Source organism: Podarcis bocagei, assembly GCF_964188305.1.
Source record: "Podarcis bocagei genome assembly, chromosome: 3".
Taxonomy (NCBI): Eukaryota; Metazoa; Chordata; class Lepidosauria; order Squamata; family Lacertidae; genus Podarcis; species Podarcis bocagei.
In genome coordinates this window covers 2643598-2656954 of record NC_138127.1, presented here as the reverse complement: position 1 = coordinate 2656954, position 13357 = coordinate 2643598, and the positions used below count along the sequence as shown (strand labels likewise).

At 42.3% G+C, this 13357-nt stretch overlaps 2 protein-coding genes and 1 long non-coding RNA gene across 4 annotated transcripts in view; 1 reads left to right on the top strand and 2 right to left on the bottom strand.

Annotated features, from left to right (window-relative positions):
- Positions 1-12591, bottom strand: part of GEN1 (GEN1 Holliday junction 5' flap endonuclease) — a 90315-nt gene extending 77724 nt beyond the window's left edge. The window contains exon 1 of the mRNA XM_081189069.1: positions 12582-12591. The gene's annotated coding sequence lies outside the window, so the exon portion shown is untranslated. The remainder of the gene's footprint in view (positions 1-12581) is intronic.
- The window catches only part of VSNL1 (visinin like 1), a 110577-nt gene that overhangs the window by 16310 nt on the left and 80910 nt on the right, over positions 1-13357 (bottom strand). The gene's annotated exons all lie outside the window — the stretch shown is intronic.
- The window catches only part of LOC308584511, a 158734-nt gene that overhangs the window by 80535 nt on the left and 64842 nt on the right, over positions 1-13357 (top strand). The window lies entirely within an intron of this gene.

Below are 13357 nucleotides of genomic sequence, written 5' to 3'. Positions count from 1 at the left end.
ACGAAGGCCTGCCAAGAAAGAGTTGGCAACTTTAGCCCCATCCTCATTTGTTCATTAGTGAAAAAACATTGTGGGCTCAACCACCATTGCCTGGGCACAGTCTTGTGCACTTGTAATTATCAACACATATAATAAATATATCATTTCCCTACTGAAAGGGGAAACACATTTTTATTTCTAATTTTAAACAAGCCTCCTACTCCCCCCCCAGCTGTTTTTCATTTAAAAAATATTTCCAAGCTTATATTGAATATTTAAACTCTTGTCAAGAAGAAGCTGAAAACAACTATTTATAGACATCACAATGTGCAGATGAAGAGATGCTTCAATATTATTTGTTTCTTTTCATAAACAGTATCTCGGGAAGGCACTGGAAAATTCACCCTGACGCAATGCGAGCCACCCAACCAGCTAATTAATGTGCTTACACCAGGGATGCTATTGATGCTTTTCCACAGCGAATAATGAATATTGGTTTAACATAGTTCTCCCGACAGGCTTGCAACAAACATTTCAGCTTATTTTTAGACGGGAACGGACAGCGAGCATCCCTACAATATTTCAATATTCACATGCTAATATAGAGGATCAATGTTTGTGGATGTAAAAGGATGCGGTCAGGCTCTCTGACTCTGAATAAACCAGCACACATGGGCTTAGATGGACAGGCAATCATTAATATTTCCTTTTCAAATCCTTATTGCAGAAACCCATGAATAAAATAACCAATTCATCTTTTTTAAAAATGGAGCAACTGTGTGACCTTGACTTTCAGCCTCCACAAATTAAGATTTGACTCCACCAATTGAAATTATCCCTACTGTTAAGCCAACAATAGCACTAGTTGATTAATCTCATTCTAGTCTACCTTGCAGAGTTGTTGTGAAGATAAAATAAGAGCTGGAAAGATGAAACCATGTACAAAGCCTTGAGCTTTTTGGAGGAAAAGCGGGGGAAACAAACAAATATGTAAGATGCCTTCAGCAAACTTGTTTTGAAAGGGAAACACATAAATGTGTTATTTATAACACATAAATGTTATAAATGAACAAGGATTTTGTGATGAAGGTATTACATCACTGGTGACTAGATTTTTTTCTTTTTAACTAAATTAAAAATATAAACATATCTCTAATTTGATAGACAAATAAATTACAGCATTTCAACATTCACAATTAAAACTAGCCATGTCCTTACATATGGTATAATATAAATATTGTCTCTGAGTATACAAAAATTCCCATTATCAGATCATCATGAATAAATTTCAACAAGCAATAAAATAATCATAACTTATAGAAATGGAAAGCATAACCAATTATAATACTCTGTTTCAAATTCCAATAACCCTTTGAAGGGCTCTCATTCTTCCTCACATCTCTTAGCATCTACTGAATAATTTTATTCAGTATAATGAATAGGCAGTCTTGAATAAATTGGTAATATTGAATAAAATGTTGCCCAGAGCTGATCTGAAACAGTGTCAAAGTTTAAACATTGAATATTGCAAATATACGGCTAAGTCTACCAACTGGAAGTTAAAAAGCGTCAAACTGGCCAACTTTCCCCTTGTAGCCTGAACTTTAAACCCTATGGCCTATGCCTGTCTTTAATTTAAATTCAGATATTGACATATCTAATTCAGTCAGTGACAGTATAAACTACAGAATGGGTTTTCTCTAGATAACTAAAGCTGCAATCCTTATATGGGAGTAAGCTCGACTGAACTCAGTGGCACTTACTTTTGAGTAGACACTGTGTAGGCTTGCACTTTACGTGAGTTATTACCAGACGGCTCTTATCTGATTAATGATACTCACTGAACATTTTGCACCCCCTGACAATGCAATGATTGATTACCTAATCCTTAAGCCTGCAATCCTATGCAGTCAAGCTGATTAACATGCCAAACTTCATAATGGTAATTCATGCCTCATTCCTAACTGGCCTGGATTAAAACTAATGATGAAGATGTAAAAGACTTTGCATGGTATTAATCCGAGGCTATCAGTTCCCAGAACTCTGAAGGTCAACAAGACAGCATAGATGATCCCAGAACACACTAAAATTAGGTTTTGGGGGGATTTCAGCTAGCGCTATTTGTAGAGACACGCAACAGCAAACATCAGTATTTTTACTGATGAGAGCAATGAATCCAGAATCTCACCTCCGAGTGATTATCATTTATTTCTACAATACCTAAATCCTTTCTTTAAAATGGCTTGAGGCAATGTGCAAAGCCGAATAGCCCCCATAAAGACTCGAAATGCAAAACCACAATAACAGAACAGCACCAATTGTTCTCCAAAGCCTGAAAATACTGGTAGAATTTTCAACCATCCATTTTTTTAAAAGAAGCTACTCTATGGGTACTCTATGGGAGCAACAGGAGCTCACCCCGTTGTGGGGATTCGAACCGCTGACCTTCTGATCGGCAAGTCCTAGGCTCTGTGGTTTAACCCACAGCGCCACCCGCATCCCATTCTATCAAAAGTTACAGCCAAATAACCAGAAAAAGGAAGCACAATTTGCTTAGGTTGATACACAGTAGGTTTCCTTCATTTGAATGTAGCCAGTGAGCAGGAGTGTTTAGAGAGCCAATCAGGTGCTATGAGCCATTAAACCTCAGAAATACACTTTTTCCTAAAGGTTTCCACAATTTTGGCCACTAGTGTAGGTTGATAAAAACCATCCTTTACCCAGTGGCGGAGCTTCATACTCCGCCAAAACTCTCTTCTAGACTTCCAGTCTGTTTTCTGCCTACTTTCTTTCTATGTGTTTCCTCCTACACCCGACTTTGTATTTCACTCTCTGTCCTGTCAAGCCTGCTGTTTCTTGCGCAACACTGCAGGAACTGTGGCTTGCTACGGACAAAAATTCCTACTCACTTTCTGCTACGTTCAAAGACTTCAGCACCTAGCCGCTGTTAAGCTCTGAGATAAGGTAACTAGGCGGTGCTTTGCTCAAAAGTTGAATCCGTTGTGCAGAAACTGAGCTGCAAAGCTTTTCGCAAGACCTTCGCTATCTTGCAATCCTTTCAAGATAAACTTTATTCAATCGGAATTACTTCGCTGCACAGACTCGAGGTTTTGCTAGAATGTCAGAGGCTTAACTTGAGTTCAGACAGGCCCCCTGCCCACCTAATACCCCAGGGTGCACCCTGCCTCTCTTAGGGTGGCAGACATTACTCCTGAATACTTCCCATTGATAAAGGTGCTTTCAATTAACAGTGCACTGCCAGAGCCAATAAAGTGAGATGAGTGCCGCAACCCCAGAGTCAGCCACGACTGGACCTAATGGTCAGGGGTCTCTTTACCTTTTTACCAGAGCCTCGTGCTGAAAGGCAGAGTCAAGGTATTAATTTAGCATAAAGCAGGAAAATGCAAAGCTGTGCTAGGCTTAATTATACAAAAAAGGAAAAAACCTATCTCCATAGAGACCTAATGCATGTGACCGAATTACCCTGAGGTGAGCTTTTGAACGGAAAACCATTATTGGAGGAGAAGTGTAGGATGCATATAGTTCAAGCCACCCTTCAGTGAAAAATTGGTACAATTAGGAAAATAATTAAACCTGCTTCCGTAACCTACACTTAAGAGATCTTGATTCCGGAATGAAGGAAACTTAACCGGCATCCTACTCTCAGCAACCCTGGGATACTGCTTCACGACTCTATACTTTCAGAATAAAATATGGAGCACAGATTAGTGGGTGTGAGGCCAGCTGACAGATCATAACCGTGAATTGTCAGTAATCTGAGAATAAAGAGTTCTGAATATGAGGAGCCTGGTCCAGGTTTGGCTCCTCACATCACTATCTTGTAACTAGTGCAACCCACTGAAAATTAGCAAAATGCCTTGGGCTGGCTCTGGAGAAGCATTACTGTATATCAAAAAAAGCACCAATGGCTGATGACAGAAGACCAATGTAAAGTGGTCTTACTTTCTTTTCTTATTTCAAGCCAAACGCCCAAGGGTTGGATTTCACCAGAGCTATTTTTCCAGAAAAAAGAGGTGCCGCAACTCACCATGAACGCCTCCCTTGTTCTCTTATTGTTATTATTTATTGAACTTATATACCGCCCTATACCCGGAGGTCTCGGAAAGGTTCACAGAACAAAATCAAAATATAAAAGCACGAAATATATAATCAAAATAAAAAGAACAACCCAGTAACACCCCCCCTAAAAAACACACACACATTTTAAAAGGGCATAGGATGCCAATCAAGTCAACCATAGGCCAGGTTAAAAGGGAACATTTTTTGTCTGGCGCCTAAAGGTGTACAATGAAGGTGCCAAGCGAACTTCCTTGGGGAGAGCAATGGCAATGGCACCCACCTGAAAGGTGCCGGAACCCACCTTAGAAGTGCAGGAACTGAGTTATGCCAAGTCCTGCCTGAAAAAAAGCCATGGATTTTACAGATTTTTTTAATGTACCAGTGCTGGGCAAACTGTCATTTGCAGAAAAGCTACAGACTCCTCCATTTAACAGGAGACTTGCAGGGATGATGATCAGCTCTGAGGCTGCCAAGTTCTCCGTCAAATAAAGGCCAGCTATTCTTATATCCAGGCACACACATCCCTCTCAGCCATGATTTTAACAGGATTCGTTTAGCAACGTCATGCACATAATGATTCCAACATTGTACCGGGCTTCATGGCAATTATAGCCTGCTGCCATCTGTAAAGTTTACCGGGTCTTAAATCTGCAATTGCCGTCGCCGGTGACACTGTGCGTGAAACTGTCATACTGCAAGGTCCCTGGAAATTATTTGCTGGTTCATTGATAGGATGGGACAAAGGGCTAAAGCCCTTCTGAAGGGAAGGAAACAGCCACATTATTCATTCCCCTATCTAAACGAAGAAGAAGAAATAAACAAATAAATAAGGGAAACCTTGATCGAAGAACATTAAGAGGTGGCAATGGACTAGGATTTAAGAGACACAATGTCAGCACTGATGATGGTATCTGGTCTGAACACGAACACGCAAACACTTGCTATCATTTTCTCTCCAATAGTTGGGATTTATGGGATGGGGTGACGTACTAAGGCAACTGGTAAAAGATTTGCTTCGGAGTCTGATAACAACAAAAATGCTTCAATCAACTTTAAAACAAAACAGCAAGAGCCTTGAGAGCACTTCAGGATGCTTAGAGAACAAATAATAACCTAGAACGGGAGAAACAACCCAGAACTTTCTCATTCTAGACTGCCAGACATGGCTTGCAGAAATTATCCAATTTGGTGAAATAGGTTCTCTGTGTTCCTAATAATACTACTAATAATCTGTTGCCTATTTGCATTTGCTCATCTCTTTTATTTTATACAAATGCTTCAACGATGTTGTTGTTATGGGTTCCACTCTTGCTTTCCTGCTCACCTAACCTAACTCTTCCCTTCGTCTTTTAAAATCTGTTTTAATAGGTCAGTGTGATTTTATTATATATTATTATATTGTGCAAGCGTCTAGGAGGCTAATTGCATTTTGCTACCCATCTGCTTTGCATTAAATCCAGTGCTGGGATAAAATGCTAAGAGGAGAAGCCTACATCTAGGGGTTAATGCTTGAAAAGAGCCTCTGCGAAAGCCATAGCTTGGATGGAAGCATTCTACCATAGTTTCAGAAGTATGGGGAGAGCAAGGTCTGATTACGCAAGTGGCTGACAAAATGTACTCTGCTCATGTTCAGACACTGCAAAACATTTCAGGGCTGGGCTCTTTCTAAAATGAAGACTTGCCTCTCTGCTGGCTGCTCCAAACGCCTGGCACCAAATGCACATCTTCCCATAATTGTATTTCCATACTGGAAAGGATTAACCTATTGAATTTCTGCCTGCCATACAGCTGCTAAAGGCACAAACCCCTACTTTTCTCCAATGCCAACCCTATAGCAAAGCGTAGGCTGCCATGCTAGACTCAGCTTACCTGTGAATATTCCCATATGCAAAGAGACTTCTATGCAAAGAGATATGAATTCAGTTTTACTGTAAGTTAACTAGACAGTGAATGCTTGGACTTTGGAGAAATGCTTAACCTGTTGGCAAAGTTCTCACATTTTGCATTTGCCATATGGGGAGGGGATTCTTTAACATCCACTTCCAGTCGTACCTTGGAAGTCGAACGGAATCCGTTCTGGAGGTCCATTTGACTCCCAGTACATTCGGAAACCAAAGTGCGACTTCCGATTGGCTACAGGAAGCTCCTGCAGCCAATCGGAAGCCCCGTCGGCTTCTAAAAATAGTTCGCAAACCGGAACAGTCACTTCCGGGTTTGCGGCATTCAGGAGCCAAAACATTTGAGAACTTAGCTGTTCGAAAACCAAGGTACAACTGTACTGTGTAGTAGTATTTGCAGAAAAAAATGACTAGGGAGTACCTCATCTCAGATTAACCCGCCACAGGAAAGACGCATCCTGCTTTCTAGGGGAAAACAGAAGGACAAACTACGGAGATGACTAGAAAATAGGACAGACACAGGAAAAGGGGCATTTAGGGGGAGAAGAAAGAGCAGCTCTTTAGAACCACAGGGGTTTCTATGGCCTACCGTCCAAACGCTTTGGGTCCCTTCCAAGTCTACAATTCTGTGATCAATCACAGCTCTGACTTCACTCACTAGCTAAAAACACTGATGGGCAGAAGCAAGCAGGCTGCCTCATTCCACAGAAATCACTTAGAAGAGTACTTGTACATTGTGCTTTAGAATTTTCTTTCCAGGGGGTGGGGGTGGGGTTAGAGACATGCTTTTTTTAGAAAAAGAAAAAGAAAGCTCAAAGTCTGAGGCCGTTGCTTGGGGACACCACTGATGGTTTTCATAGGGAGATGGAGCAGGTTTTATAGGTAGTGCCACAAGAAGCAGCCGGGCAGATCCAACACAGCAGCAACATCAGTGGCCAGCAAAATCTAATTGCTTTGTTCCAGAACTCCCTTGGAGTGCAATCCAATATATGCCTACTCAGAAATTAGCTCCATTGCGTTCAATGGGGCATACTCTGGGTAAGTTTGAGGTCAGGTCAATGGTTTGGGTCATTTGCTTTCACGTCATTCAAAGGGGCTATTATGGAAGATAAAATAATTCATAATCTATAAAACAGCAGCCAACGAAATACATTATCTTCTTCATTATTATAACCACCATGCCTTGCAGGAGGGTGTGATTTTCAGGTCAATTCCTGAAATTTTTGAATCTGATGGGCCTGTTAATCATCATCTAGCAGCCTCAGCTGTTGAGCACATCAGGACAACCATAAATATTGGGAACTGCAGCCTGGATAGAGTATTTCAAATGGCGTATCTTCCTCCTCCCTGCTCCTCGGCAGAGAAAAACCAAATATAAACCTTATCATATGAACCGCGGCAATCAGTTTCCATGGTCTGATACGGGATCCGACCCTGTAGGGGGCAGGTCGATATGAACCCAATCAGGAGGTGTATTAAAAGAGACCCATTAGTAGGTTTAATGAGTCAAGTCACTCTCTCTGCCAGGCGCTATCTTGGCATGGAAGGTTATCACAAAAGGAGAGCTGAATATTGGATCTCTGCTAAAGAGGCGGAACTGATTCGAATTAAATGGAAGCTTTTCTTTCATTTGATCACCACATGATTTCTCCTTCTGCAAAATGCCTGTTAGAATTTGTAACTAACAGTATTAAAAAACAAAATTATTTAAAACATCCTGGGTTAGTAATGGTGTATTTTAGTAAGATGACGATTCTTTCTGTTTCAGCACTGCTGAAAACTCTGTTGCTACTGTTCTGGCCTCCATCAAAAGAATTTATGCGTTTGGAAGAGGTTGGAAGAGTAAAGATAAAACTGAAGCCTTTGAAATAACGAGGGTAATAATAATGCAAAACAAATGGCTTAGATAGCATATCCATTGTTTAAGCATTTCAAGTAAACGTTATTTTGCTCATAATGTTGCTATAACCAAAAACACAACTAAAGTTTGTTTTGGACTAGAAAAGTTCAGCATAACCTATAACTCAGCTAAATATAGATATCTGGATTTAGACCTATTTAGTTACATGGATATGAAGAGCGTTTAAGGTCCTTAAATGCAAATACTTCTTATTTATTTATTTATTTATTTATTTATACCCCGCCCTTCCCAGTTCAAAAACCTGGCTCAGGGCAGCTAACAACAAATTTAAAACACTTAATTGTAAAAGCAGCATAAAACACAGTATAAAAACATGAATAACGATAAAATTCAAAGTTCAGAAATCAATTTAGTGGAAATCCATCTAAGAAGCATTAGATAGTTACCAGGGCTAGCTGGCTGAATTAGTCCTACTTGGGCCAGCGAGGAGGCCAGGGGAGAATTAGGGGTCTCAGAGCGGGTAATCTTCATAAAAGGGGAGGGGGAGGGAAGAGAAGGGAAATAAAAGATCAGGCTGAATTCAAATTAAAGGCCAGGCGGAATAGCTCTGTCTTACAGGCCCGATGGAAGGAGGTTAAATCCTGAAGGGCCCTAGTCTCATGGAATAGAGCATTCCACCAGGTGGAATACTTGGGTATAGGTTGCTCTGGTTAGTTAGATCATACGACAGCCACTTTTCAGATATCTAAAGGGCTGTTACAGGGAAGATGGAGCAAGTTTCTTTTCTCCTGCTCTGCAGGGCAGGACACGAACCCATGGCTTCAAGTTACCAGAAAGGAAATTCTGTTTAAACATCACGAAAGCCCTTCTGACAGTGGCATGGACTCCCTCAGAAGGGGGTGGGCTCTCCTGCCTTAGAGGTTTTTGAGCAGATGTTGGACGGCCATCTGTCATGGACACTTTCTTTTTTTCCTTTTATTAAATTTTATTAAATGTTACAAAAAAATGAATAGAAAAAAGAAATAGAAACAATACATAAAAACGTTTTGTCTACACAATTTTCCAGAATGCAGACTAGAAAAGAAGAAAGACAAAAGATAAAAGAAAGAAACAAGAAAAAGAATGAAAAGAAAAAAATACTTTTCATAATCAATTATTCCAAATTCATACTTCAAACATTCCAATATTTAAATCCTAGTTAAAATATTATAAAAAAACTTCCACCGCATTCACCACACGTCTCTTGGTTATCTAATTCACCTTTACATCTGTTCTTCAGTCACTTCCTTTCCTTTAATTCTTTCGTAGTCAATCTAATCTTTGTATTCTCAGTATTCTTCACAAGGTTAGTCTAAGCACAACCAAACTTCCGTGTTTGATCCCTGTTTGTGTAATGTCATGGACACTTTCACTGAGATTCCTGCACTGCAAGGGGTTGGGCTAGATGGCTCTTGGGACCCCTTGCAATTCTATAAGTCTATTATTCTGTGATATCAGGATTCCAGTAAAGGGAAGCTACATGCTGTCAGTCCTGAAAGGAAACCACAGTGGTGCCCCGCAAGACGAATGCCTCGCAAGATGGAAAACCCGCTAGACGAAAGGGTTTTCCGTTTCTGAGCTGCTTCGCAAGACGAATTTCCCTATGGGCTTGCTTCGCAAGACGGAAACGTCTTGCGAGTGTTCCGATTTTTTTTCGCTCCCCCCCCTTTTTCTAAGCCACTAAGCTGCTAATAGCCTTTTAGCCGCTAAGCCGCTAAGCTTTTAATAGCCGCTAATCCGCTAAGCCGCTCATAGCGCTAATCCGCTAATAGGGTTGCTTCGCAAGACGAAAAAACCGCTAGACGAAGAGACTCGCGGAACGGATTATTTTCGTCTTGCGAGGCACCACTGTAAGTACCGACGAGGCGAAATCCAACTCCCTGCGCCCCTTCTGCCAAGCTCTGTGGGATTTGGATTTTGTGGAAGCATCACTCGGCCACTTGCCCAGCACAGACTTCTGCAAAACCGCAAGCAATACGCTTGCCTGTGTAGCCTCACGGAAGGCCCCGGAATGGGGTGCTCTGAGGGCAGGACTGGTTTGTTGGATGCCAAGCTGTTCTCAAGCTGACACTGGTTACAGGACCTCCGCAAGTGCCTGCACCTCATTTCTGTGCCAGCTCCAGTCTATCTACCCCCCAAAACAATCCTGTGCCACTTTTTGGAGAGCTTGGGCAGCAGATGTAGTGATGAACTACATCTGATGAACCTCAGCAGCTAGCTGGGAGTGCTCGCTAAACTTTGCAATATTTTCCTGAAATGCAGTGGTGGGACACATGCTTTGCATGTAGAATAATTCAGGTTCAGTCCCCCACCGACACCTCCAGGTAAAAGGGAAACGGAAAGGACCCCTGGACGGTTAAGGCCAGTTAAAGGCGACTATGGGGTTGTGGCGCTCATCTCACTTTCAGGCCAAGGGAGCTGGCGTTCGTCCACAGACAGCTTTCCGTGTCATGTGGCCAGCACGCCTAAACTGCTTCAACTAGAGCCAGGGCTTTTTCAGCTGTGGCCCCGACTTGGTGGAACGCTCTGTCACAAGCGACTAGGGCCCTGCGGGACTTGACATCTTTCCGCAGGGCCTGCAAGACAGAGCTGTTCCACCAGGCCTTTGGCTAGGGCACAGCCTGACTCCCTCCTTCGGCAATCTTCGTGGAGCTCTGGCCCAATGGTTGCCATTGGTTTTATTTGAATTAATTTTATAATGAATGATTTTAGAGTGTTGTGTTGTGCTGTTGTGCTGTTGTACTGTTTTATTGTTGTTAGCCGCCCTGAGCCCGGCTTCGGCTGGGGAGGGCGGGATATAAATAAAATTTATTATTATTATTTATTATTCTGGCGCAATGGGACACCGTGGTGGAAACCAGAGCACACGAAAACGCCATTTACCTTCCCGCCACTGCGGTACCTGTGGCGTTTGCTCGTTCATTTAGAAAATGTTTGAAAAGGGGGAGAGATAGGGTTAAAAATACAGACCAATAGGAGAGCCGGAGGTGGAGCCTACCTGTGTATAAAAAGGCTTAGCCCGAGGTTTGAGTGAGTTGTTGGTGGGTAGTTGGTTGGTTTTAGTGGGTTGGCTGGTTGGGAAAGGCAGTTGGAGAAGCAGTTGGTAGGCAGTTGTTAATAGAGAGACAGGGCAGTGGGTTCTTGAGTGAGGGGAGGTAGAAGAGACAGAGAGAGGAAAATAAGACTAAGATAGTAAAGAGTAACCACATTTGGAATGCTGTAAAAGTTTGTTTGTGTTTGAAATAAAATACACTCTTCTTTATTAATTGAGAACCTGACTGAGGCTGAAGTGATTTTACCGGGGAGGACCTGGTTGGTGGCAGCGGATTAGTGGTGTACGGGTCAATAGTCCGTGAGACGACTAGGGGCTCCATATGAACGCCACAGTACCTATTTATCCACTTGCACTGGAATGCTTTCGAACTGCTAGGTTGGCATTCTGTCTATAGGTAGGGCTGGCCCTGCCTCGCTACCTTCCCGCCACAGTGGTATTTATCTACTTGCACTAGCGTGCTTTCGAACTGCTACGTTGGCAGGAGCTGAGACAGAGCAACGAGAGCTCACTCCGCTGAAAGGATTCGAACCGCCGACCTTCTGATCAGCAAGTGCAAGAGGCTCAGTGGTTTAGACCACAGCGCCACCCGCGTCCTTCCAGGTAGGGCTGAATAAGACTCCTGTTTGAAAGTCACTGTCTGCCGCAGTATAGACAACACCTGTGTTAAATGGATCAGTCACTCGACTTGGTGTTGGGTATCTTCTTCTGCCAAAGTTATGACTATCATTTACTGGGAGGAATTAAATAGGAAAATTAACTAGTTTGCCAGGCAAATCTGGTCCAGGCTCAGTAAATTAAAAGTTCTTTCTAACTAGCTATCATGAATAATCTTTACAGATCTCCCCAACTTTGGCATCACAGATGTGAACAGGAAGCTCTATGGAAGTCACTGGAGAATATGCCGCTAATAATAATAATAATAATAATAATAATAATAATAATAATAATAATATTTTATTTATACCACGCCCTCCCCAGCCAAAGCCAGGCTCAGCCAAAACCAGTAAAATTACAATAAAATCATAATGGGGGGGCAATTTAAAATACAGGTTAAAAATACAATTTAAAATGCAGCCTCTTTTTAATAATAGCCCATAGATCAAAACCATAAGGGGAGGGAAACATAAGGGTCAGACTGAGTCCAAGCCAAAGGCCAGGCGGAACAGCTCTGTCTTGCAGGCCCTAGTCTCTTGTGACAGAGCTTTCCACCAAGTCGGGGCCAGTACTGAAAAGGACCTGGCCCTAGCTGAGACCAATCTAACCACCTTGAGACCTGGGACCTCCAAAGTGTTGTCATTTGTGGACCTTAAGGTCCTCCGCGGGGCATACCACTTGACAGTACTTCACTTGATGGTTTAAAGTCAAGTGTGTAAATGGCCACCACTGAAGATATAGGAAGTCCCATCTGCGTAAGCCCTGAGCAAGGACTCCTGCTTGTGCAATGGGGCTTCCCCAGCCTCTTCCCTCACACCCCACGCCCAAATTGGCTTGGGTGGGGGCTTGGAGAACACCTGGAGCAGAATACAAGATGGGGGGCTGAGGGGAGAGGAGGGATCCTTCTGTCTGTCAAGTCAAAATGCTTGCCCTGACAGAAGTGTAGCGCGATGCTGAATTCTTCCCACTGAATTTAAATCTTGTTCCTCGTACGTGAACTACAGTGGTTATTATCACGGCGGCAGTCAAGTGATGAAAATCATGGATATTCTTCCAAGGTAAGTAGGCATAGCATCAAAAACTTAAAGCAGTAGGCTGAATCAATAAATAGAATTACCTGTCTATGGAGAGAAATAAAATATTTGGGCGAAGCAGCATGGCTCCAAACTCACAGCAGCAAATTATAAAGTTATTAAGATAAATATTTAGTTAGGGTTGTCATATTTCAAAAAATGAAAATCCAGACACAAAAGTTGTTGAGCTTTTTAAAAATTCTCTTTTTAAAAATGAAGTTTTTGAGCTATTTTAAAGGAAATTTGCCAAAAGCTACGCTTCCGACATGGGTTGCCATACATCCGGATTTTCTTGGACATTTAAGCAATTTCCGCCTGGGCGCTGTTACAAACAGCTGAATCCCGGCTATGTCTGGGAAATTCTGGATATATGACAACCCTAATTTAGCTGAAGAAGATCTATTTTTAATTAGGACAAGGTCAGACTGAAAGGGGCAAAAGAGCTACCATAGAGTTGGGACGGGGCCAGTTTGGTGTGTGGCAAAGCAGCAGCACCCAGCCAATAGACTCCTACAGATCTGTGTATTCCACAACTGGGGAATGGGTGCAACATGGAGGATGCTTTGTGTCTGAGCTATTTTTCTAGAAAATGAGGTGCCGGAACTCATCATGAACGCCTCCCTCGTTCTTTTATAATGGCATTGGTGCCCACCTCAAAGGTGCCAGAAATGTGTGCCAATGAGTTCCGGCTGAAATACAGTGGTACCTCAGGTTACAT